Source organism: Podarcis bocagei, assembly GCF_964188305.1.
Source record: "Podarcis bocagei genome assembly, chromosome: 11".
In the NCBI taxonomy this organism is placed as follows: domain Eukaryota; kingdom Metazoa; phylum Chordata; class Lepidosauria; order Squamata; family Lacertidae; genus Podarcis; species Podarcis bocagei.
This window is the reverse complement of record NC_138136.1, coordinates 64241051-64267015: the sequence shown is the minus strand read 5'-3', so window position 1 is coordinate 64267015 and position 25965 is coordinate 64241051. Positions and strand designations below refer to the sequence as shown.

Genomic DNA, 25965 nt, shown 5'->3' with positions numbered 1-25965 from the left:
CTGCTAGGTTGGCAGGAGCAGGGACCGAGCAATGGGAGCTCACCCCGTCGCTGGGATTCGAGCTGCTGACCTTCTGATCGGCAAGTCCTAGGCTCTGTGGTTTAACTCACAGTGCCACCCACGTCCCTTTTAGCATTTCCCTAGCAAGTTATTTTATTCTAGAGGATGATCTGTGCCTACAAATCTGGGCGCAGAATCTGGCTACCAGCCAGGTCGTCTTGTGATCTTTGCCTAAGAGGAGCAAATTAAGTTTAGACTTGTCTGAAAGATCGGCGAGCCTCTTCAGCAAAGGATCAATGGTGTCTCCCATTGCTCTGTCCCAGCTCCTGCCAACCTAGCTGACTGGACTTAACTGGCCAGGGGTCCTTTACCTCTGATGGTAGGAGCTGTTCAACAGTGGAACAGACACCCTCAGAAGGGTGGTTTTTAAGCAGAGGTTGGGTGGCCCTCTGTCCTGAGATTCCTGCATTGCAGGGGGTTGGACTAGATGACCCCTGGGTCCCATTCAAGTCTACAATTCTATGATAATTGCCCTCTCTTCCTAAGGAGAGTCTTGCTGCCACCTCCAAGTCTTTGAGCAAGCCCATTGCAGGGGAGACACAGCGCCCCTTCCCTGCGCCCAGATTGCAAGCAGATGTGATCTTAAATTACCTGCTTCTGCTGCCGAAGTGTAATAATATTAAGCATTGTTCTAGGAGTCTTTCTGAGAAGCAGGCTGGGAGGAAATGTGCTGAGCGAACGGCGAGAAGGTGGAAGGGGCAAAATGTCACCATTGCGGAAAACAGACAAAGCTTCCTGTGAGGGATTTCGGCTACCCAGAGAGGCAATAAATCACGTATCAGCACCCCTTCCTCTCCAAAAAGAGAGAGAGATAACTTCCTCTGTCTTCTGCGGAGCCTGAGACTGTGAGTTCTCAAGAAACTTGTTTTGCTTCATCAGTAGAGTTGGGGGGTTACGGGATGTGAAATCTCTCAAGTTGCAAGTCTCGAAGCAAACGGAGTTGTCTCCGAGTGTCTGACACATTTCCACACAGGCTGTTGCTGCTGTGAATTCAAGTGAGGTGTGGGGACCACTTGGGAATCACACATCATCTCGTTCAACTGCAGCAAAAGGATTTAAAGGGGCTGGGTCACAGCCCAAGCTGCTAGACCTCAAGACAGATGGCAGGTGCAGAGCATGTGTAAGTCAGCTGTTCCTTCCTGGGCACCAAGCGGCCACCCAAAATCTACTTAAAGGAAGCCCCTTCCCCCTACAGTCTTCTGAGGCTGGTCAGAGGCCAAAATACTGAGCTGGACCATGGGAGGTGCCGGTACTCACCATGAAGTTGTTACAGAAAGGGCCACGCTTTTAACCAGTGCTTTTCTTCTAGGAAAAAATGGTTCTGGTACTGGGTACCCCCAAGGAAAAAAGCACTGTGCAGTAGACACCTACAAGAAAAGAAACCCACCAGTTGGGACAGGGTCCGAGAGGAGGGCACGAGTTAGCAAACACATTTCTCAACCTCTTTCATCTGCAGAACTGCCGCTGTCACAAGACCCGTTCCACATTGGTGCTGAACATTAAAGCCCTAAACAGCCTTGGTCCAGTATACCTGAAGGAGCGTCTCCACCCCCATCGTTCTGCCCGGACACTGAGGTCCAGCACCGAGGGCCTTCTGGCGGTTCCCTCATTGCGAGAAGCAAAGCTACAGGGAACCAGGCAGAGGGCCTTCTTCCCAGGGCAATTTCTCCAATGACCCATCTCAGGATTTTTCTAAGAAAAATATAGAGAGGTACAGAAATGAAATAAAAATAAATCATAATAATTTTTGCCACTGGCCAGCCTCTGTCAAGAGGATTTCATGAGACAAAACGAACTGCTCAAGGGCAGCCAGAGGTCAGTCAAGCAATTCTGTGCAGAGAACTGTGGTTTGGGGGGGGGGGGAGTTTCAGAGTCCCATAAATACAAAAAAGGTGGGAAACTTCTGTCAAAGCTCCCCACGGCCTTGCTTCCTAATGCTTTGCCCAGTCCAGGGCTCTGCAAAAGTAGCAAATCTTACTTTGGAAATTGCTGCGTGTCCAATAAAAGCCAGGCAGGTTGGTTTCCGGAGCTCGTTCTGTTCCAGAGTAAAAGAGAGAGAGAAAAGGCCGGGGAAACCACTTACAATTTTGGCTTTGCTGGATGTGATCAGCCTGGGCAAAGAGCTCCTCGCTTCATCCCAGAGAAAGCTCAGCTCAGCAAAAACCCAAGCCAGCAGAGCAAATTGGATGGTTTCGTTTCCTTTGAAGTCCTCCTTTACTTTTGTGTAAGGGGAAGTTGGCAGCCAAGCTGTGATCGGATTACAGCGAACTTTATTCCCGCATCCACAAAACCCTTTCGGGGTTTGGATGAATACAAGAAGAGCTGGCAGGATCAGACTCCAATGGGTCCAGCGTCCTATTCTAAAGAACGGCCAACTGGACACCCCAAAGCGAAGCCCGTAAGCCCGGGTGCAAGAGCAAGGCTAGGACTGCGTCCCCAAAGCCTTCATAGCACAATCCAGGATGCTATGTGGCCTCTTCAAAGGCTTTATATGGAGCTCATGGCCAGATCCAATGTCTTGAAAGACTGCAGTAAAGGGTAAAGGGACCCCTGACCATTAGGTCCAGTCGTGACCGACTCTGGGGTTGCGGTGCTCATCTTGCTTTACTGGCTGAGGGAGCCGGCGTACAGCTTCCAGGTCATGTGGCCAGCATGACTAAGCATGACTCATGGCAAACCAGAGCAGCACACGGAAACACCGTTTACCTTCCTGCCAGAGCAGTACCTATTTATCTACTTGCACTTTGGCGTGCTTTGGAACTGCTAGGTTGACAGAAGCAGGGACCGAGAAATGGGAACTCACCCCGTTGCGGGGATTCGAACCACCAACCTTCTGATCGGCAAGTCCTAGGCTCTGTGGTTTAACCCACAGCACCACCCACGTCCCAAAGATTGCTGTGCTTGGGACTTTTTAGTTTTTTATAAGCGTATAGACACTTAAAACTTTCAGATAAGCTACCGCAGAGAGATAACCCAGAGTCACCCATGGAACCGAGTCTGGGGGTTTTGTTCACGAACTAGTTTGGGTCAGGGGATGGTCTGCGCCTACAGATCTGTACACAGAATCTGGTGACCATCCGAGTCATCTTCTGATCTTTGCCTAACAGGAAAAGGTCAATTTTTTGCTTTTCTGGGAGGTCAGCGAGCCTCACCAACAGGGGATCAATGGTCTCACTAGGTGCCTCTTCGAAAAAGGGACATCTAAAGAACAAGTGCTCTGGGCTTCCTATCTCCCCCAATGAACAGGCGCAAAGTCTCTGAGCATATGGGCAGAAACAGTCAGTTAGAGCAACCATACCAAACCAAACTTAATAATACTAATAAATATTATTTATACCCCGCCCTCCCCGGGCTCAGGGCCACTAACACCAGTAAAATTACAGTAAAAACATAATAGGGGAAAAAATCCACAATTTAAAATACAGGTTAAAATGCGATTTAAAATGCAGCCTCATTTTAAAAGTAGCCGATAAATCAAGACCATAAGGGGAAGGAAGCATAAGGGTCAGACTGAGTCCAAGCCAAAGGCCAGGCAGAACAGCTCTGTCTTGCAGGCCCTGTGGAAAGATGTCAAGTCCTGCAGGGCCCTGGTCTCTTGTGATAGAGCGTTCCACCAAGTCGGGGCCAGAACTGAAAAGGCCCTGGCCCTAGTTGAGACCAGTCTAACCACCTTGCGACTTGGGACCTCCAAAGTGTTGTCATTTGTGGGCCTTAAGGTCCTCTGCGGGGCATACCAGGAGAGGTATGAGAGAATTGTAGAGTTGAGAGGAACCAGAGAGTCATCTGGCCCAGGAATCGCAACTAAAGAATCCCAGGCAGACGGCCATCCAAACTCTGCTTCGAAACCTCCAATGAAGGCAGTGTCAGATTTAGGGTGGCCTGAGCAGTTCTCCTGCAAAGGGTACCAAGCCGAAGAGGCGCAAAAGATGCCAAGACTAGAACGCAGCACACTTGAGAGCATGCGCAGAGTGGAAGACGAGAGGGAGGAGGGCATGGAAATTGGAACTACTTAGTGGCAGGTGCCAAATTTTGTCCTCTGCCTCCTTCTGAGGGAGCCTGCACCAAGTCGGAACTAGTGCGACAGACCTTCCTGAGTTCCTCCTGACTCCCGCTGCTGACTTTGCAAGGAGAGTTCACCCACTTGGTGCCTGATCTCATCGCGAGGAGAATCCGCTCCATTGCGCCACGACCTACGGGGCCGCGGGATTCTCTTTGGCGGGGCTGAAGTGCCTCTTAAGAGAGCCTGAATCCGGCCTCAGTGGTGAGACAGACCTTAATGGGAGCCTCTTAGCCAGAAAGCTCAGCACTCTCAAGCCCAGGACTCCTGGGTCCAGAGCTGATAATTGCCACTTGGAGGGCCCTCGACAGCCGCTTCTGCAGCCTTGGGCAGCTGCTTGAGGGGAAAGCGAAGCCTTTTATCTGCATGACTGATGGCTGAGCCCTCAAGTGCCAGTCTCGCGCACATGTGTGTCATATCACCGCCACTTCTCTCCCCCTCAGCCGCAACCGGCAGCAGAAGGTCAGCGCCGTTTCTCCGCCAGGATACAGAACAGCTGCAAATTCCCTCCTTTCCATCACGAACCCAGAAAATGGAACTGCACCCCAAGAGTGACAAAGAACACCTCCTGTCACCCAAGGCGCTGGAGAAAGGCAAAATGCCCCCCTTCTGAGCATGGTGGAACAGATAGAATCATAGAATCCTAGAGTTGGAAGAGACCACCAGGGCCATCGAGTCCAACCCCCTGCCAAGCAGGAAACACCATCAGAGCACTCCTGACATATGGTTGTCATGCTTAAAGACCTCCAAAAAAGGAGACTCCACCACACTCCTTGGCAGCAAATTCCACTGTCGAACAGCTCTTACTGTCAGGAAGTTCTTCCTAATGTTTAGGTGGAATCTTCTTTCTTGTAGTTTGGATCCATTGCTCCGTGTCCGCTTCTCTGGAGCAGCAGAAAACAACCTTTCTCCCTCCTCTATGTGACATCCTTTTATATATTTGAACATGGCTATCATATCACCCCTTAACCTCCTCTTCTCCAGGCTACACATGCCCAGCTCCCTTAGCCGATGGTCTCCCTTGGGTGGGCTCTCCGTCCTTGGAGGTTTCTAAGCAGAGGTTGGATGGGCATCTGTCAGGGATGCTTGAGCTGAGATTCCTGCATTGCAGGGGGTTGGACTAGATGACCCTTAGGGTCCCTTCCAACTCTACAGTTCTTTGATTCTATGTTGGGGGTGTCAGCAAGCAACAATTCAGGAACCATGGTAAGTCACTGGTGCAACTGAGTGTGGGTTGGGCACTCGGTTTGCCCAGCTCCACATGAGTCCTGCACCTAGTAAGATCGAGTCCCGGGCCCTAAGGAAGTCAGATTATCCTCCACCAGGGCCAAGGCCTTCTCAGTGATGGCTCCGGCCTGGTGGAATGCTCTGTCTCAGGAGACCATTTAACTTCCTTCCGCAGGACCTGTAAGACAGAGCTATTCCGCCTGGCTTTGAATTTGAATTCAGCCTGATCTTTTATTCCCCTTCCTTCCCTCCCCCTCCCCTTTTTATGAAGATTACCCGCTCTGGGATCCCACAGCTAATTCTCCCCTGGTCTCCTTGCTGGCCCAAGTAGGACTAATTCAGCCAGCTAGTTCTGGGGATTATCTATTGGATGGATTTCCCCCCTAAATTGATTTTTGAATTCTGAATTTATTGTTATTTCACTGCGAGATGGGAAGCTACAGGGAACTGGGCAGAAGGCCTTCTTGGTAGTGGCGCCCGCCCTGTGAAACTCCCTCCCATCAGATGTCAATGAGATCAAGAACTACACAACTTTATAGAAGGCATCTGAAGGCAACCCTGTTTAGGGAAGCTTTTAATGTGTGGTGTTTTATCATGTTTTTAATATTCTGTTGGGAGCCACTCAGAGTGGCCGGGGAAACCCAGCCAGATGGGCAGCGTATGTCTGTCTGTCTAAATAAATAAATACTTTGCCAATGTGGTATGCCCTTCCCAAGGGAGAGATTAAAACCCAACCACTCGTGAGTTTACAGTAGTGGAGGAAAACCAGGTCTTACCAGCGGGACCTGCAACAAAATGTTGCACTTGGGAGAGCTGCTTGGGTGCCAGCCAGCCAGCCAGTGGTGCCCTTCCCAGGATACTCTATTCCATTTCCCCCACAATTTCTAGCTCCCGGCAATCATCAGCCAGCATTCTGTGTATTGTTAAAGGTAAGGTAAAGGGACCCCTGACCATTAGGTGCAGTTGTGGCCGACTCTGGGGTTGCGGCGCTCATCTCGCTTTAATGGCCAAGGGAGCAGGCGTACAGCTTCCAGGTCTTGTGGCCAGCATGACCAAGCCACTTCTGGCGAACCAGAGCAGCGCACAGAAACGCCGTTTACCTTCCCGCTGGAGCGGTACCTATTGATATACTTGCACTTTGACGTGCTTGCGAACTGCTAGGTTGGCAGGAGCAGGGACCGAGCAACGGGAGCTCACCCTGTCGCGGGGATTCGAACCGCTGACCTTCTGATCGGCAAGTCTTAGGCTCTGTGGTTTAACCCACAGCTCCACCCATGTCACTGTTAGGGTTGTGTGTGTTTTTTAATGTGGTTTTATAAAGTTGTCTGCTGTTTTATTACATAAACCACATGTTGAGCTTTCAGGGAACAGAAGTCTAGAAAAGAGAGTGACTGGGGACTTTGGTGCCATTTGTTTTCTCAGCTCACCTCTGAATCTTTCGCAACTTGTCAACGCGGAATTAGGGTGCCGGGAACGGAATGCAAGCTTTCCAATCATTTCCTGCCAGTACTAACAGAAACGGTAAGTTTGCTTCCCAAGATTTAGAAAAGCAAACATTTCTGTTACTGAAACCCAATAATGTAAGTCCTTGGGTAGTTCCTCTGCCCCAGGCCCACGGAGATGAATGGGAGCAGCAAAAGGGCATAGCAGGAAACTTTCCTGGCGAATTGTGCCCTAAAAAGGAATTGGCCTTGTTTGCTGCAGCATCACATTGCTGGCTCTTTTTCAGCTTCATAGCTTGAGCAAACCTCGAGGCGCTTTCTAAAGTGGCCAGTTTGCTTTAATCTCGCACGTGCTCCTTACGCACAGGAAAAGAAAAATACTTCACAGTTGTACTTGATTTAATTTCAATTTGTTGCTTTGAGCATGGCTTCCCCCGCTTTATTACCAAGACGGTCTTGAATTTAATTACTGCTTCGCCCCACGTACCTCCTGCCAGACCCTCTCGCTGAAACAGGAGAGCTGAACCTCAGCGAGGCTGAAAAGAGCAGAGAGCCTTCCTAAGTTTTTAAAAAATTGGATGAGAAACGCATCACACGGTACATTGCAATCTTGGGATGTGGCAAAACCCCAGCAGCTTTGCTAAGGTGAACATCAGGCTGCTGCTGAGTTTGCGGATACAGGCTCAAGTCTTGCCAGTTGTATGTTCTGCATACTGAGTCAAGTGTTAGTTCTGGAAACAGCACAGTGCAGAGAAGAGGAAACTGACTGTCCAAAATTTAACAGCGCAGTCAAACCTGTGAACTGGGCTCACTCCGCATCTGGTTGGAAGATGATGAACTTGCACTGTGCAAGGATCAAATGAGCAAAGGCAGCAGCAGAGAGAAAAAATTCTTCCTTTCTGTTCATCTTCATTTCTCCTCCGTCAAACGGCCTCAGAAGATGATGAAACAGCCACTCAGACTCCTCTTTTCTTTCCGTCACAAATGCCCAGGGTTGTTTTTTTGGGTGGGGGGCAGGGAGAGAGATGTCATCCAATTTCTTCAGGATTTCAGACTTAGCATCTCAAAGCCCCTGTCCAAATTCGAAAATTAATGAGGGAGCTTGCAGAGAGAACACAATCCGCTTGAAATGTCAGTTCCAACACTTAGGGCTTCTGTCTGCCACGATAAGGAACGTTAAGATGATGATGAAGAATTTGATTCCAGGAAAATGTCTTCATCAAATCGAAGGAGGGGCATGGAGACTGTCTCTGGAAGGTTTCCCAGGAACTCCAGAACTTATTTTGAATATCAGAGCTGAAGCCTTTGAGATGGTGAAATATACTCGGAGTCGAGAGTGGATTTCATGCTCTTTATTCAGCTCATAGTAGTGAAGAATGGAAGTTCCCCCAAAATGTCTGCTTTATATACATTATTTACAGAATGGGCCCCACATGATTGGCTAATTCTGGGATTCACCTGTAGGCCAATCAGGTTGCGGATTCATTTCCACCTGGAGTTGGATTGGGTGGCTCCTGTGGACCAATCGGACTGCTGCATTCTGGACCCTATTGTTCTAGGACCAATCAGACTGCTGCATTTTGGATCCCCAGGGAAGTACAGTCCACCACCTTTGAAGGAAGTCTGTTCCACTGTCTTAACAGCTCTGGCCACCAGAAAGCTCTTCCTAAGTTTGAGTTGGAAACACTTTTCTTGTCATTGGAAGCCCCTGGGTTCAGGTCCTACCATCTAGATCAAGCTTGCTTCCTCTTCGGGAGGCATAGGCAAACTCGGCCCTCCAGATGTTTTGAGACTACAGTTCCCATCATCCCTGACCACTGGTCCTGCTAGCTAGGGATGATGGGAGTTGTAGTCCCAAAACATCTGGAGGGCCGAATTTGCCTATGCCTGCTCTTCAGTCACAGTTATTAGAGAGTGAGTGCAGTTTTCCTTTCCACACTAATGGGAGGATGTTCCTGCACCGAGATGGAGATTATGAGGATGATTAAAATGTGTATACCACCCTGTATACCCATAGATCTCAGATTACAGTCTACATTTTGTGGCTTCATGGCTGCAGTCCCATCTTCATCATACCCTCAGCCAGCAAATTTTGGAGTGATGAGCATGTACACTGGGAAAACACTTTCAGGTATATGCGTTTATTGTGGAATTGTAATCTTGTGGGAGTCTAGGAGGTTATAAGAGGAACTCTTGGGAGAGGAAGCAATGCTGCTGAAAACCAGTTGCTGGAAACCACAGGAGGGGAGAGTGTGCTTGCCCTTGCTAGCTCAAATCCCTGTGAGAATTGGGCGCTGGGCTAGATGGGCCTCATCCAGCAGGCTATTCTTGCGCTCTCAGGTTCTCAGCTATCATGAGGAAGCGTTGCCTCCAGCTGTCATGGGCAGCATTTTGACTCAGTGCCTTTGTCTCTCGCTCCTCTGAACGAAACGAAGCTTTCCAAACTGACAGCTTCCACCGGTCAGAGGGAAGCAGTGCGAAAAAGACTTCCCCCAAACCGCCAACCTCTCCACACAGAAACCCAAATGATGCCTGTGCATCTTTCTATTTTTGAGGAGGAGAAGGAAAAGCCAGGGGAAAAATAGTACAGCCCAATTGCACCTTTTGCAGGCGTTCGGTTCCAAGAATTCTGCGTGCACATGAATATTGCGCATACCCAAACCCTCAGGGCCACGTTGCACCTAGCGCATGTGGAAGAGAGAGAGAGAAAATCTCCAATCACCGCAGAAAACTTAAAAGCGAAGTGGAGAGCTTAAAAAGCTCTCTCAAAGATGGCCAGATTCTTGGCAAAAATAAGAGACTCTTCTTTGTGGAAGAATGGAGATCCCTTTTTTTGGACTACAGTCATGTTGTTGTTGTTTAGTCGTTTAGTTGCATCTGACTCTTCCGTGACCCCACAGGCCAGAGCATGCCAGGCACTCCTGTCTTCCACCTCGGGTTAAATATGCTTCAGGTTGAGCGTTTTCAATTTACGCTCCGCGGCGACCCGGAAGTAACGGAACATGTTATTTCCTGGTTTCACCGCTTGTGCATGCGCAGACACTCAAAATTATGTCACGCGCATGCGCAGAAGTGGTGCAACGTGACCCACACATGTGCAGGCGCATTCTACTCAGGATGCGAACGGGGCTCCGGAACGGATCCCGTTCGCATCCAGAGGTATCATCATCTGCAAAAATATTATAGTTAAATGAAATTGCAAGCAGGACTTGAGATACAAGCAAAAGAATGAGAATGAAGAAGGAATGTAGGGTAGGATACATGTTGCATTGAAGGCAGCCGATAAAGGATTTGAACAGAAACATCATGGAAGAAAGGGTGGGATGGGAAGTCAACATGTTACGGGTCTATGGTATGGAAATTGAACTGAACTTGTTAAATTGGATGAAAATCAAATTATTTTTGGGGGTGTGGCTCTTTTTGTGCAGGGTAGCTGCTGCCTTGCTTGGGGTGGGGGGCAAGGCCCTCTCAGCATGCCAACTCTGAAAGTCTAGAGATGCATGTGTGAGATCCCACAGGATCTCCAAAACACCCCAGAGCTGATTCAACCCCTGGGACTGTCTCCCACCTGAAACCCCAGAGGGCTATTGGTCCCACTCAGTAGAGAATACTGGGCAAGGTGGACCAGCGATCCTCTGATTCCTTTTCCCCTTTCCTTTCCCACATGCACCCAGATCAGCTGTGCAACACACACACACAAAAACTGTTATGTACTGAGTTGAATTGGATCCAGAATGCAGCAGTCTGATTGGTCCTAGAACAATAGGATTCAGAATGCAACATTCTGATTGGTCCACAGGAGCCACCCAATCCAGCTCCATGTGGAAGTGAATCCGCAACCTGATTGGCCTACAGGAGAATCCTGGAATTAGCCAATCACGTGGGGCCCATTGTGTAAATAATGTATATAAAGCAGACATTCTGGGGGAACTTCCATTCCTCCTCACCACTGTGAGCTGAATAAAGAGCATGAAATCCACTCTCGACTCCGAGTATACCCACCCACACCCCTGTCCTCTCTCTCCCTTCCAGCAACTTCTTCCTGCCCCTCCAGCCCAAGAACAAACCACCTCTGGCGGCCTTGATTTGCTAAATCAACTCTCTTTCAAGGCCACCTGTAATAACACCGGCATGGAAAATTGACATTCCTCCTGCTTCTCATCAGCCCCGGCACTGTTTGTTTGTGAATTAATAACTCTGATGCTCTGCTGAGTTATCGATCTCCCCCTCTCCGCACAACGGCAAAATGCAAAATGCAAAAAAAAAAAACAACCCACAAAAAACCAACAACAAATTAATGAGAAGATGATGGCAAAGCTCTAATGAACTTGCGCAGAGTCGATCAACAGGATCAGGGCAAGGTATCTGCGGTGGTGGCCGGTGGGGAGGGGGCGAGGAAAGGGAGCCCAAAAGAAATCTGGGTTCGGACTTCCAAAAAATTTGTGTGGGAAGGTGGGAGGAAGGAGGAAAAATGGGGGGGGGGGACAAGGATGATATGTTTTTGGATAATATGGCTTGTTTTAATTTTGAATAAAAAACTTTTTTTAAAATGCTGCTTCCCAGTCTTCCTCCCCAAGAGAGCCAAGCCAGGGTCTGATCCTGCAACTGTCTCCATGCAAAGCTACGGGCACTGGCCATTCTTCTACCTCTCTCGTGAATATCCCGGTTCACGACACCATAGTGTCGTGAACCGGGATATTCAAATCTGACAAATGCGAAAGATCAGAAAAGAGACGGGCTTCTTTGTGTTGGTGAGAAGATGAAAGTTCATTTGTCTCAAATTAGGCCTAATATAAATGAGATGACCGGCAAAAGCAAGCTCACACCTCCAATACGTACGACGGTCATCTGTCCTGGATGCTTTAGCTGAGATTCCTTCATTGCAGGGGGTTGGACTAGATGACCCCAAGGTCCCTTCCAATTCTACAATTTTATGCTTCCATGATACGTAAGAGGCTTATAATTTGGGAGCAATTCTTATGTTCTTACGTAGCTGCATTGTTTTCTACTTTGTGGATGCCCCGTGGTCATACTATAAAGCAGTTGTGTTCTGCGTTGTAAACCGAGCACCGCTAGGAGTTGCTTCTAATTGTTTTCCTATGAATAAAATAATAGGGACGGCACGAGCAAATTCTGAAAGTGAGGCCCAGAGAAGGAAGTTTGAGAACCGCTGGGTGTGCAGAGACCCCAGGGGACGACAGGGAGAAGAAGCCTGCAAGAGAGTCGCTCTTTGCTGCCAATTCTGCCGTCTTCCCTTTGCAAATCCTGTAATTTTATACTTCTCTGCGCAGCAGTGAGCCTCCGGCAAGCGCCGGGCCTGCTGAGTTCGCTCTCCTCTGCAGAGAGGACCTCCTCACATCGATTATGTGCAGATCCAGGTGTGCGCCTGTTGCATTTTCCACCAATTGAAGCAACAGAAGGACACCTTCCATCTACCTTTGCACAGGCCTGCCGCGAGGCCAGAAGGGGCTCTTTGGAGGAATGCCCCCCACTGGCAACTCTCGCAGGACCCTTTAGAATCACAGAACCATTGGAGTTGGAAGGGAACCCCAAGGGTCATCTAGACCAACCCTGTTTGCAAAGCAGGAATTCCAACAATTCCTTCTAAACTGCTCAGGAACCTGCAAAACCCAATTAAACCGTAACAGGATGAGGGTACCGGCTGACCACAGGTAATGATGCCACTGTCACCTCCATAGAAAAGAAATAAAATTATTGCCCTTTGGCGAAGCCACCCCAGACTCAGCACCCTGTCAAGTGAGGGCAGGTGACGAGGGGTGATGTCAAGGGCAAGTTGATGGCAGCATTACCTGCCCTGAAGCCATGTAAATTTTACTTATTTCTTTGTCAATACATTTATATCCCACCGTTCCTGAAAGAGATCAAGGCGGTGAACATGGTTCTCCTCCCTATTCAACCCCCACAACAACCCTGTGAGGTAGGGCAGGCTGAGAGGCAGCGACCTGGCCCAAGGTCACCCCTTCAGCTTCATGACCAAGCCAGAATTCGAACCCTGGCCTCCCAGGTCCTGGTCTGCCGCTCTAGCCACTGCACCGCCCTGCCTCTTGCCATCCTTCCAAGCTATTTCTTCTCCATCACATCAAGCCTGTACTTTTGCTTTCCTCTGTGTTTCCCTAACCACTATGCCGCACTGCCTCTCTGCGTAAAATGGGGAGGGGGCTGCTGTAAGTGAATGAAATTATAAATCCTACTGGCGCAAGCCAACTAGTGCAAGAGAAGGGTGTAAGAAAATAGCACAGGCCCTTAAAACATTCTTCCTCCTTCCCCTGGGGGCGATTTAAATGACCCCCTCTCTGGACAAGCTTGCAAGGTACATATCTTGGCCAATCCTTCCTTCCCTCTGCCTTGCTCTCCTCCAGTTTCTCTTTTCATCTTATTCACATTTCCTATCTGTTAAGAGATTTCCTCTGCCCCTCCTGGAGGAATCGGGCCAGTTAAGAAACACTAATGTAAAGCAAATAAGGAATGCCTTTCGGGGGAATCGCAGCTCCCCAACAGCAATCAAACTTAAACATGCCATTTACCAGGCCCGGCCGAAGGAACCTCTCGCTGCACAGAACTTGGCTGCTATCGCTGCACCGCTCATTTGCAGAGTGCCGGTTCTCAGGCGGAGAGAGGCCGTAATTTTTCTGCCCTCAAACAATCCCAGAGTCTCCGTCCGCAATAAATTAAGTAAATTTGGCTTGTCCTGGTGGAGTTTGGATTTGCAACGCGGTGGGAGAAGAACGGCTGGGTCATGAAGCATCGCATGCGCGTGGGGGACGTCCGATAAATGTGGAGGAGCAGAAAGGACCTGAGAACAGAGATGTCTGGAAATCTTAGTAACGGGGGGATCCCAGAGGTCATCCAGCCCAGCCTACCACCTACATCCCGCAATGGCCGGTACAAAAGAGTCCTTGGGAAAACCAAGCCTTCCATAGTTCAGGTGAGATTTGACTGCATTTCTTGCTGACTAGAAACGCCAGCCTTCTCACTAGATCAGCAGGCGGAATGTGGCCCTCCAAGCCTCTCCGCCTGGCCCTCAAGATTTTTCAGAGGCCACACACCTTCCAAAGCCAAGCCCCCCGTCTCCAGGCCACACCCCTCAAAGGCCCCACTCTGCTCCACCTTTGCCCGGCTGCAAATGTGTTACTGAACTGTGGTAACATCTGGATGAAGAGATGATGGACCCCAGCTGGAGTCCTGTGTCCAGTCCTGGGGCACCCCAAATTAAGAAGGAGATTGACAAGCTGGAAGGTGTGCAGAGGAGGGTGACCAAGATTGTCAAGGGGTGGAAACCAAGCCTGATGAGGAATGGTTGAAGTTAAAGCTATGTTTTTCCCAGTAGTGATGAAGTGAGAGCTGGACCGTAAAGAAGGCTGATCGCCAAAGAATGGATGCTTTTGAATTATGGTGCTGGAGGAGACTCTGGAGAGTCCCATGGACAGCAAGAAGATCAAACCGATCCATTCTGAAGGAAATCAGCCCTGAGTGCTCACTGGAAGGACAGATCCTGAAGCTGAGGCTCCAAGACTTTGGCCACCTCAGGAGAAGAGAAGACTCCCTGGAAAGACCCTGAATTTGGGAAAGATGGAGGGCACAAGGAGAAGGGGATGACGGAGGACGAGATGCTGGGACAGTGTTCTTGAAGCTACCAGCATGAGGGAGGCAATGGAAGACAGGAGTGCCTGGCATGCTCTGGTCCAGGGGGTCATGAAGAGCCGGACATGACTAAACAACTAAACAACAACATGAGAGCCATCTTCAAAGATCTGAAGGGCCGTCACATGGGAGAGGGAACAAGGTTGTTTTCTTCCCCTCTTGAGGGTAGGAAATGATCCAATGGCTTCAAGTTCCAAGAAAGGAGATTCCAGCTAAACATCAGGAAAAACTTTGTGACAGGAAGAGCTGTTCGGCAGTGGAATGGTCTCCCTTGAGATGTGGTGGACTCTCCTCCCTGGTGTGATGGTCTGGGACTCAGGATTGGACCAGAGGAGACTCAGTCTGCACTGGATACTTTGCCTCAGGAATCATCTGAACCGAGTCTGGGGCCTGATCCTGAAGAGCTCCAGTCTGCACAGGTTCCCCTGCAACAAGCACCAGCTGGGCTGAGTCAGGGGCCTGATCCTGCCCTGGCTCCAGATGCGGGGATGATCTCGTTGCCTTCAGCTGGGCCATCACTTACAGCTGCTCCACTACCGGTTGGGTCAGGGGAGGCTGAGGCAGCCCCTGGGTCTAGTAACCCACCGACGTCTCCCGGGCTGCAGAGACTGAGGTCTGAGAGAAGGAGAGACCTGAGTACTTGCAGGAGGAGTGCTCGCCTTCGGGCAAAACAGGGAGGTGAGTCGCTGGGGGATCAGGACCGGCCGCTACCCCGACAAAGATAAAAGGCTGTCGGACCCTGGCCCAGGTTGCGGGAGCAACATTGCTGTATGCTAGTTCCTGCCTGAGATCCTGTACCTGTCCTTGTCTGGTTTCCTGCCTCGTGTCCTGCCTTGGCCCTGTCAGACTGAGTCTTAGCAGAGCCTTTGGATTCTGGACTGGTCCTGGACCGTGTTTCACGGGTTACCCCCGGGCCCAGCACACCTTGGAGGTTTCTAAACAGAGGTCAGGTGGACACCTATCAGGGATGCTCTAACTGAGATTCCTGCATTGCAGAGGGCTGCACTCAGGGTCCCTAACTACTCTAGGATTCTATGAATGAGATGAACTCAGAAAGGAACATTCAAACTGACACCAATCCCTTTAGGATTTATAGGAATGGGAACTACTCGCGATTCAGTTTTGGCACATGGATACCAGCAGCAGTTCAATTCCAACATCACACCCAAGTGCCGTTTGTAGTCCAACAGTAGTCAGAGGGCGCTTAGAAGGTACATTCCGATTATGTATTGCTCCTCCTGTACTAATATCCTTTTTTATGAACTTCTCCCATGCTTTATGGATGAACGGCACCACTCCCAGCTCCCTATCCTTGGCAGATGGTGTGCTGGTATTTTACATGCGCAAAGACGGCTGCGCTTTGTCCCAGGGGTCCTGTTTCACACTATTAAAGCGCTGTGATTAAAAAACAAAAAAAAACAAAAAACAAAATCCGTAGCTGTTGAAGCTCCGTAAGACAATTCTAAATTTGGCACTCCCCTCCTGCCTGTTCCAGGATTGTAAAACTCATCTAGTTATGCCTCGTTATTTCACATGCAAATGCTATGAGCCATTCGTTGTGCTTCCGTGATGAAGAGGTGAGGGCCCCTTACGCCAAGCCAACCTACCAGCAAACTGAGAACCAGTATGTCTATCCCAAGTGGCAAGGGGAGAGGTGCACTCCCCAGACACCTTTAATTGGAGATGTCAGGGATTCGAACCTAGAACTCTTTGCACTCCACTACTGACCCGTGGGTCTCTTCTTCGCGTAACTATGGAACTCACAGCTGCTGGAGACAGTGACGGCCACCAACTTGGATGCCTTTAAAAGAGAGTTGGACAAATTCCTGAAGGAGGAGAGGGCTAGCAAAGACTACGAGCCAGGGCCACTATCCCGTCTCTGTGGCTGGAGGCAGGGACGCTTCTGAAAACCAGTCGCTGGAAACCGCAGGAGAAAGTGCTCTTGTGCGCGGGTTTCCCACAGGTATCTGCTTGGCCACTGTGAAAACAGGGTGCTGAATTAGTTGGGCCCTTGCCTGATCCTGCAAGCTCTTTTTATATTCCCACTGAGCTCGCTCAGCTTTCTCAGTTTTGAATGGACTGGTTATTGGAAGGAGGAAGGAAACTGATTTCCCTGCCCCCCAGCGGTGATGCCCTCCCACAGCAGGATTGGTGCATGATTGGAAGGTCGGCGGTTTGAATCCCCGCGACAGAGTGAGCTCCCGTTGCTCTGTCCCAGCTCCTGCCAACCTAGCAGTTCAAAAGCACGCCAGTGGAAGTAAAGAAATAGGTGCTGCTGTGACGGGAAGGTAAACGGTGTTTCCGTGCTCTCTGGCACTCGACACGGTCCTCCGTGCGCCAGAAGCGGTTTAGCCATGCCAGCCACATGAACCAGAAAACTATCTGTGGACAAACGCTGGCTCCCTCGGTCTGAATGCGAGATGAGCGCCACAATCCCATAGTCGCCTTTGACTGGACTGTCCAGGGGTCCTTTACCTTTTACCTTTAAGACACAGCCCAAGGCATTCTGAGATACAGTGGTACCTCGGGTTAAGTACTTAATTCGTTCCAGAGGTCCGTTCTTAACCTGAAACTGTTCTTAATCCGAAGCACCACTTTAGCTAATGGGGCTTCCCGCTGCTGCCAGAGAACAACTTCTGTTCGCATCCTGAAGCAAAGTTCTTAACCCGAGGTACTATTTCTGGGTTAGCGGAGTCTGTAACCTGAGGTACCACTGTATTACCCACAAGTGGGCAGAAGCCCCCTTTCTTTTCCCAGGGCTGCGTAACAACCTCTCTGAAGAGCTGGCAAATGTTACTAGACGTCCCCGTTTCCTGGGGACAGTCCCTGGATTTACAAATCAGTCCCCTGACAAAATCCATCTATTTAGTAGGAAGTTGAAAAATGTGCCCGGATTCATTGAAAAAATCTGGTAACCTTACTTCGCCTTTACCTTTTTACCTAGAGCTTTGCCAACTTCCCACAGATAGTTCATCGTTCTCTAGGCTGCATGATCCCTTCAGTGAGGTCAAAAAGGGGGGGGGAGGGGTCCTATCACCTGGGAAGCCCATGACCTCCACGCACACTGCCCAAACTTGTGCCCCAGGTAGGTCACTTTGGTGATGCTAATTTTATTTATTAATTTGAAGTCCATTGATGGGTGATCAAAAGGCATACTTTCTGGGAACTGGGTTGGGAAAAACTTGTGTATTGCTGGGATGGGAACACTGTGAAGGGTGCGGGGAGAAGCAGAGGCAAAACCAAGAACAAGCCACCAACTATCCCTAATTTTGGATTGACAGAACATTTCCAACGAGGAGAAGGAAATCACTGTTGTTGTGTTTTGTCATGGGTTGCTAAGTCTTTCTCTGTGGTGTGTGAAACATTGAATCTACCAAATAAATTCTACCCTCTCATCAATAACCTCACAATGGAAACTAACCGCAAAATCCTTTTGGAGAAAGAAACATAAAAATTATCTCAGACCTCGTTAATAACAGATATTGATTGGCTTAAGTGCGAGTCTATGCGTGTGCATAAATTACACGATACAATCGATGGTGTTTTGCACTTCTCCCCCCCCTATCAAATTGCATTATTACAAAATCCCTCTGAAATTACAAAAGCCCAACTAAGAACGCCCCTGCCGATTGACAAAGCACACTAAGTCATCTCTTTTATTGTTTCTTAAGTCTATTACAAGGGGAACAGGTGCTTTAAATCAACTTAACAAAGACAACAGCCCCAAAATAAATCCTGGGATCAAAATTAAGATTATTGAACTTTACTAAGATATCATTTTTCTTTCTCAAGGTAAAGGGAATGGATGCAGCCACCGAAAACACATTACTGCACACCCCTCTGGGAAATTAATGTTTCTGAGCAGCCCCCCCCCCAAGTCCCAACGGCGCCTGCACGGCCATTGCTCCAGGAGGATTCAAAGCATAATGGGATCCTGAGCACCCCAATTCTGCCACATGTGCCACTGATCCAAGAGGGTGCAGGACTTGGGTGCCCTGGGGCAACCTGCAAGAGGTGGGTTGCAGGAATTATCCTGCAGGGAGGGGATTTCTGCCCACCCCACAGATGGTTGGTACAAAGCAGAAGACCTCCTACAGCTCCCTCTAAGCTGCCTGCAAACACGAAGAATGCAAAAGCCAGAAGAGATCTCACTTTATAGCAGAACGGAGCTCTGGAGAGAGGAAGGTTCTCCCCTGCAATTTTGCATTGTATGGCCCAGGAAGGTCAAGCGCAGAAATTATTACAGTGGTGCCCCGCAAGACGAATGCCTCGCAAGACGGAAAACTCGCTAGACGAAAGAGTTTTCCATTTTGGAGGTGCTTCGCAAAATGAATTTCCTATGGGCTTGTTTCGCAAGATGACAATGTCTTGCGAGTTCCTGCTGGTTTTTTTCCTTCCCCCCTTTTTCCTAAGCCGCTAAGCCGCTTATCAGCTGATCCGATCAGCAGATAAGCAGCTAAAAGCTGCTAATAGCACTAATAGCGCTAATCCGCTAATCCTTAAATGGGCTTGCTTCGCAAGACAAAAAAACCGCTAGACGAAGAGAATCACAGAACGGATTCTTTTCGTCTTGCGAGGCACCACTGTATTAATAATAATAATAATAATAATAATAATAATAATAATAATAATAATAATTATTTATTTCTACCCTGCCCACCCAGCTGGGCTTCCCCAGCCACTCTGGGCGGCTTCCAACAGAACATTAAAAACAGAATAAAACTTCCCTATGCAGGGCTGCCTTCAGATGTCTTCTAAAAGTCAGATAGTTGTTTATTTCCTTGGCATCTGATGGGAGGGCATTCCACCACCACCGAAAAGGCCCTCTGCCTGGTTCCCTGTAGCCTCACTTTCTCGCAGTGAGGGAACCGCCAGAAGGCCCTCGGAGCTGGACCTCAGTGTCCGGGCAGAATGATGGGGGTGGAGATGCCCCTTCAGGTATACTGGATAAAAGAAACGCCTCTGCTAGCTCCTGATGCTCCTGTTCTGACCCTCCTGCCCCTGCAAACTAAGGATGCCAAGCTGTGTGGCAGCTCTGATGCTGTGCCCAATTGGCAAGCCCAGCCTTGGTGGGCTCTCGCAGTAACCCTGCACAATAAAAAGGCAAATGTAAAGGAAAAGGACCCCTGGACAGTTAAGTCCAGTCAAAGGCGACTATGGAGTTGCGGCGCTCATCTCACTTTCAGGCTGAGGGAGACGGCCTTTGTCAACAGATAACTTTCTGGGTCATTCTATGATTCTATGATTCTATGTGGCCAGCAGGACTAAACCGCTTCTGGCACAACGGGACACCGTGATGGAAACCAGAGCGCACAGAAACGCCGTTTACCTTCCAGCCGCAGTGGTACCTATTTATCTACTCGTACTGGTGCGCTTTCGAACTGCTAGGTTGGCAGGAGCTGGGACAGAGCAACGGGAGCTCACCCCATTGTGGGGATTCGAACTGCTGACCTTCTGATCGGCAAGCCCAAGAGGCTCAGTGGTTTAGACCACAGCACCACCTGCATCCTCCTGCACAATAGGGCTGGGCAATATCATATTATATATCACCAGCTAAACATTGTCATATATATATATCTGATGTCTGAAATAAAGATGGAGCTGTCGAAGCACTGGCAAGCTTCACAGTTTCCCCTACATTGTGATTCTTGTATAGTAAACACAGAAGCAGGATGATTCATGATACATTGCCGGGTCAAAAAATTATGACACTGCTATCATGATATGGACTTCAGACCAGTTTGGGACAATATATTGATATCGCCCTCCTGCACACCATAACCAGAGACTACAGGCATTGCAGGAAGAAGGAGCCAAGCCGCGCTCCAAGAGCTTAACGTTTATTATTTCACAATGCTATTTCTGCAGGACTTGTTAAGTGCAGGGATTTGGCAAACAATTATGTTAGTTAAAGCCGTATTAGAGAAGGGCTGACATTTTATGCGTGTGTGTAATATATATCTTTATATGTGTAAAGGCAAGCACATGTATAATTTACTTTCTTTGAGAGGTTTTGGAGAGGAAGCTCCCAAGATAAACACAATGCAGAGAAAGTTTGAGGAAGGAAAAGAGTCTATCTCCAATTCTCCAGTCTGCTAGAAATATTTAAGAGTCAGCTAAATGGCAGATTAAGGAGAATGAGATGCAAAACATTTGACAGCTTTTCTTTTTTTAAAAAAAATAAAAATCATATGCTTTTGTAATCTGCCTACAAATGGATTTCTTTTCAGAGTTAGCTCAGGGAGTCCCATTGAAGATAAATCTGAGAGGCAATTCTTATTACAAAGTGTGTGTACATTTAAAACAAATGTTTACGAGGGTGGCTGATAAATGAATTTAAATAGAAAAAGCCAAATGCGAAAGTAATTTAATACTCAAACATACGGATGCAAATATTATCTTGCTCTTTCGGCTTTCTTGGGATCGACAAGCTCTTTCGTAAAAAATGTGAATCACAAAAGGGGAAAGCCAGGACCAAAACCTTTCCTTCCAGAAGTGGATCCTTGCAGGAGCACGGCTGTATTCTCAGGCTCCCTTCCAGGCGGCCTAGAGAGACACATCTTTTTAAGAAGAAGAGTGACACAGTATTTAATTGACAGGCCCTTTCAAAGTGACAGTAAATAACACAGCATGTCTGCAGCAAAGTCGGAGGCTGCTGTGGATCAGCAACTAAAACGGATTTTATTTTTTTTTAAAGGAAAAATATGTTTCTCACAAGGCACAGTGTGAAGTGAGGCAGTTTTGCCATTGTCCATCTCTGGACAATAGAGAGCCTCTTGGAGGCTAATAGCCTGAGGTTGCAACCAGGCAAGGGGATAAATGTTTGTGTGTGACTGCAGGCAGGCACACACACACACACACACACACACACACACACACACAGAGAGAGAGAGAGAGAGAGAGAGAGAGAGAGAGAGAGAGAGAGACTGTCTGTCTGTCTGTCTCCCATGTCTCTGATTCAGTTTATTTGACTAGAGTGCTGGGTTCAGATTTGATACCCAGGTTCAGACACATCGTCAGAAGCCAACAAGTATCTGTAATAATATTGCACCTACAGGGTGTTCAAAGCAGACACGATAAAATTTCAACCACTTGATTTAGTTTCTGCAAACAAGCAAAAGGCATCACTCTCTGCCTGCACGCTCACAACCTGGCCGCAGTCTCCACAACAACCCTGCAAGGTGGGCAAATATTCTCAGAATCATAGTTGGAAGGGACCACGAGCATCATCATGTCCAGGGATCAGCAACCTTTTTCAGCCATGGGCCGGTCCACCGTCCCTCAGACCATGAACGAATTCCTATGCTCCACAAATAACCCAGAGATGCATTTTAAATAAAAGGACATACAGGTAAAACTCGGAAAATTAGAATATTGTGGAAAAGTTCATTTATTTCAGTAATTCAACTTAAAAGGTGAAACTAATATATGAGATAGACTCATGACATGCAAAGCGAGATATTTGGTACTTTTGGCAGCTTGGGCAGGTGACAAAGTCCTACTGGAAAATGAAGTCAGCATCCCCATAAAGCTCGTCTGTGGAAGGAAGCATGAAGTGCTCCAAAATCTCCTGGTAGACGGCTGTGTTGACCCTGGACTTAATGAAGCACAGTGGACCAACACCAGCTGATGCCATGGCTCCCCAAATCTCTTTTCTGATGAGAGCAGCTTTTGCATCTCATTTGGAAACCAAGGACCCAGAGTCTGGAGGAAGAATGGAGAGGCACACAATGCCAGATGCTTGAAGTCCAATGTGAAGTTTCCACAGTCTGTGTTGATCTGGGGAGCCATTTTGGAGCACTTCATGCTTCCTTCCGCAGATGAGCTTTATGGGGATGCTGATTTCATTTTCCAGTAGGACTTTGTCACCTGCCCAAGCTGCCAAAAGTACCAAAACCTGGTTCAATGGTCTCCCCTAGGGCCTTGTCCAAGCCCCTGCAATGCAAGAACCGTTTTGCCCAATGCGAGACTCGAACCCGGCCCATATTAAGAGAGATGGGAAGGGCAAGGCTGGGCAAAGCTTGCCCTAGGTCACTGAATGAGTTCAGCTGCTGAACAGGGGGCCTTGTAGCCCACCCCCTTAGCCATGAATCCTAACCACACTCTCTCGCTGGGTGCCCTGCCTGAGAGCTCAGGGACTGAGCATCTGCCTTGCATTTCTTGGGTCTTGGGTTCAAGAGCCCATGTTGAGCTTGGTGGAACAAAGGGCACAGCTGAGCTGCAGAGTGTCCGCTTTGCACCCAGACTGTCCCAGATACAACCCCAAACAACTCCAGGTAGGGCTGGCAATGTTGCCTGCATAAAACATCGGAGACAGCCTCTGTCAGTCAAGTGTAAATAAATAATAATAATAATAATAATAATAATAATAATAATAATAATAATAATTTTTATTTATACCCCGCGCTCCCCAGCCAGAGCCGGGCTCAGGGCAGCTAACAGCAATTAAAAAATCACAGTAAAAACATCATAGGGGAAAAAGAGGGGGGGGGGAACCAATTTAAAATATAGGTTAAAACGCAATTTAAAATGCAGCCTCATTTTAAAGTAGCCAATAAATCAAGACCATAAGGGGAGGGAAACACAAGGGTCAGAGTCCAAACCAAAGGCCAGGCGGAACAGCTCTGGCTCGCAGGTCTGTGGAAAGATGTCAAGTCCCACAGGGCCCTGGTCTCTTGGGACAGAGCGTTCCACCACGTTGGGGCCAGTACTGAAAAGGCCCTGGCCCTAGTTGAGACCAATCTAACCCCCTTGAGGCTCGGGACCTCCAAAGTGTTGTTATTTGTGGACCTTGTGGACCTGTGGGGCATACCAGGAGAGGCAGTCCCGTAGGTACAAGGGTCCTAGGCTCATCTGTATGGGTACAAGGAAGAGTCCTACATTTCAGTCTTAAAGCCGACTGCAGCCAGGTGGGTTTTGCCTGCCTCCGTCCAGACACCAGATTGAGGGGTAGGATATTCACAAGCAGCCAAATAAACTGATCTACAAATGTTTCAGTTCCTGCCCGGCTCTTTTCATGCCAACAAACGGCATGCCAAAAGAACTTTACGTTTTGCCCCTCCAGAATACAGTAAGATAATAAGTGGTCTTCTGAATCAAGCCCTCAACATGCCTAATCTGCACCCTTCTAGGATGGAGGCCCATCTCCCGTTTGTGGGGATCCTGCAGCCAATTAATCAGCCCGCACAGAGCAATTCTGGACACGGGCAAAGCCGTCCTTTCAAAGTGCTGAATTCAGCAGATCTCTCCCCAAACGATTCCCATTAACATAACAAATGGCTTTGCCAAGGCCTATTAGACAATCCTATCCCGGTATTAAAAAAAGAACGAAATTAGGGGCAATTAATACCACAGTACATTCATGTCTCCCATTTTTATGGCGATCAAAATCACTCCCAAGGGAGGAAGGAGCCCAGCTGGAACCCCCTCAGCCCAGATCCATGCAGACCCTTCTGCAAGCGAAAAAGTGCTCCATTCATGGGAGAAAGTGGCTAAAAGTCTCTTTTCTGTGGGGCTTGGGAAGGAGAAATCCAAGTCTTCGCTTAGCCACAAACCAAGCTTTTGCCTGGAGTCGGCTGTTGGAACATGCAAGAACCACAAACCGCACAATTCTGTCCCATTGTGTAGATGCAGCAATGGCCACTCGCTTTGATGGCTTTGAAAGGAAGTCAGAAAGTTTACAACATAAGAACTTAAGAGCAAAAAAGAGGAAGCATTTGCCGACTTCTACTTAAACCACAGAGCCTAGGGCTTGCCGATCTGAAGGTCGGCGGTTTGAATCCCCGCGACGGGGTGAACATCCCTGAAAACTGGGTTCTGCTAGCTAGGGATCATGGGAATTGTAGGCCAAAAACATCTGGAGGGGCGAGGTTGAGGAAGCCTGCTACAGGATATGGCAGGTATTAATATTGCACAGTCTAAAGTGCCTGGAAGCATAAGAGTTGACTCTTATGGGCCTAGACAATATTTTGGAAGAAAATATTGCCTAGGCCCATAGAAATACTATTCAATGTTTTACCTGCAGAACATTCTTCACAACAGAATGAAACCATCAAATGCACATCAAAGAACCCTAACCCATAGAATATCTTGTGATGTCCAGAATAGGCTCCGCATTTTAGGAAATCTGAAATAATTCAAACAGACCCAGAAGCACATGTCTCTCTCTCCCCACAGCCCTGTTTACCTGGAGAGCTTCATTTACATCCTCACTCCACAGAATTGGAGAGAGAACAAGGAACCAATTGCAATTTGCAATTCAGTACCTCCATCACCTGATCTAAGGTTACACACTCATGTATTAGCTAGAAGGAGCTAATTATCAACTCAGCAAGAACTCAAAGTCCACTTAGAAAACTACTGTGGACAAAGCCCAATGTTAGCAACACACATTTTTAAACCACCGTTAATACACAGGCGTTTTCATTTCAGTGTGAATTAAACCAATTATACTGGTTCCAGTTACAGATAGGTAGCCGTGTTGGTCTGCCATAGTCAAAATAAAAAAATTCCTTCCAGTAGCACCTTAAAGACCAACTAAGTTAGTTCTTGGTATGAGCTTCCGTGTGCATGCACACGAAAGCTCATACCAAGAACTAACTTAGTTGGTCTTTAAGGTGCTACTGGAAGGAATTTTTTTATTTCAATTATACTGGAGAAAGGTCTCTTCTTGGGAAAGCAATGGTGAAGAAAGGAGGAGACCCAGGAAAGAATAGGTGGGGGGGGGGACATCTGAAATGGCTGGCAATCGTGGAAAGGGAAAAAGGGCAAGAAGAGAAGGAAGACGCAGAAATGCGATTCAAAATGGGGAGGTTGCATGTTCGAGGTGGAGAAGGTCTCCCTAATCGGAATACGGAGTGTGGATTTAAACAGTTTCTCTTCATCCTTTTGGGTTATGTGCTAGGATGCGAATTTCTCTTATAAACATTCAAACAGAAGTAGAATCCTTCCTTGGTTTTGCTTGTAAAGTTCTCAGAAATCATGCAAATATATATAAAAAAGAGCTCACCGAATATGGTGGCTTAAAACAGAGAGAGAGAGACCCGAGTTCAAATCAGATGGGAGCAGATATTCCCCCATAACTGTTTCTGATTTTCTCCCTGGCTTCCCTCGGATCCACCTGATGTGGCCTCTACCTCCGAGTTACACTGGGAGCCTTGTTCTTATTATATTTATATCCTGCACTATTCTCCGTCAGGGACTCAAAGAGACTTACAGATGAAACAGAAACAGCTTAAAACATAGGGGAAAGGAGCAATAAGTAAGCATGAATGGAATATGAGAGAGAGAGAGGGGGGGGGGAAACAAAATTCATAGAATCTTAAGAGCTGAAAGGGATTCCCAGGGGTCATCTAGTCCAGCCACCTGCAATGCAGGAATCTCAGCTGACAGATTCCCATTCAACCTCTGCTTTAAAACCTCCAAGGAAGAAGAATTCACCCAAAGAAATCATCACAGCAGTTAGTTCTCAAAAGCCTGTTGGAACATTAAAGTTGGACAACAAGGAGGGAGCCACTT

General features: G+C 48.2%; 1 protein-coding gene and 1 long non-coding RNA gene across 3 annotated transcripts in view; both read right to left on the bottom strand.

The window, feature by feature from the left end:
- CNTFR (ciliary neurotrophic factor receptor) overlaps positions 1 to 25965 on the bottom strand; it is a 434396-nt gene that overhangs the window by 242788 nt on the left and 165643 nt on the right. The window lies entirely within an intron of this gene.
- The window catches only part of LOC308597426, a 396194-nt gene that overhangs the window by 257147 nt on the left and 113082 nt on the right, over positions 1 to 25965 (bottom strand). The window contains exon 2 of the long non-coding RNA XR_014012971.1: positions 22028 to 22227. This is a non-coding gene — a long non-coding RNA (uncharacterized lncRNA). The remainder of the gene's footprint in view (positions 1 to 22027; positions 22228 to 25965) is intronic.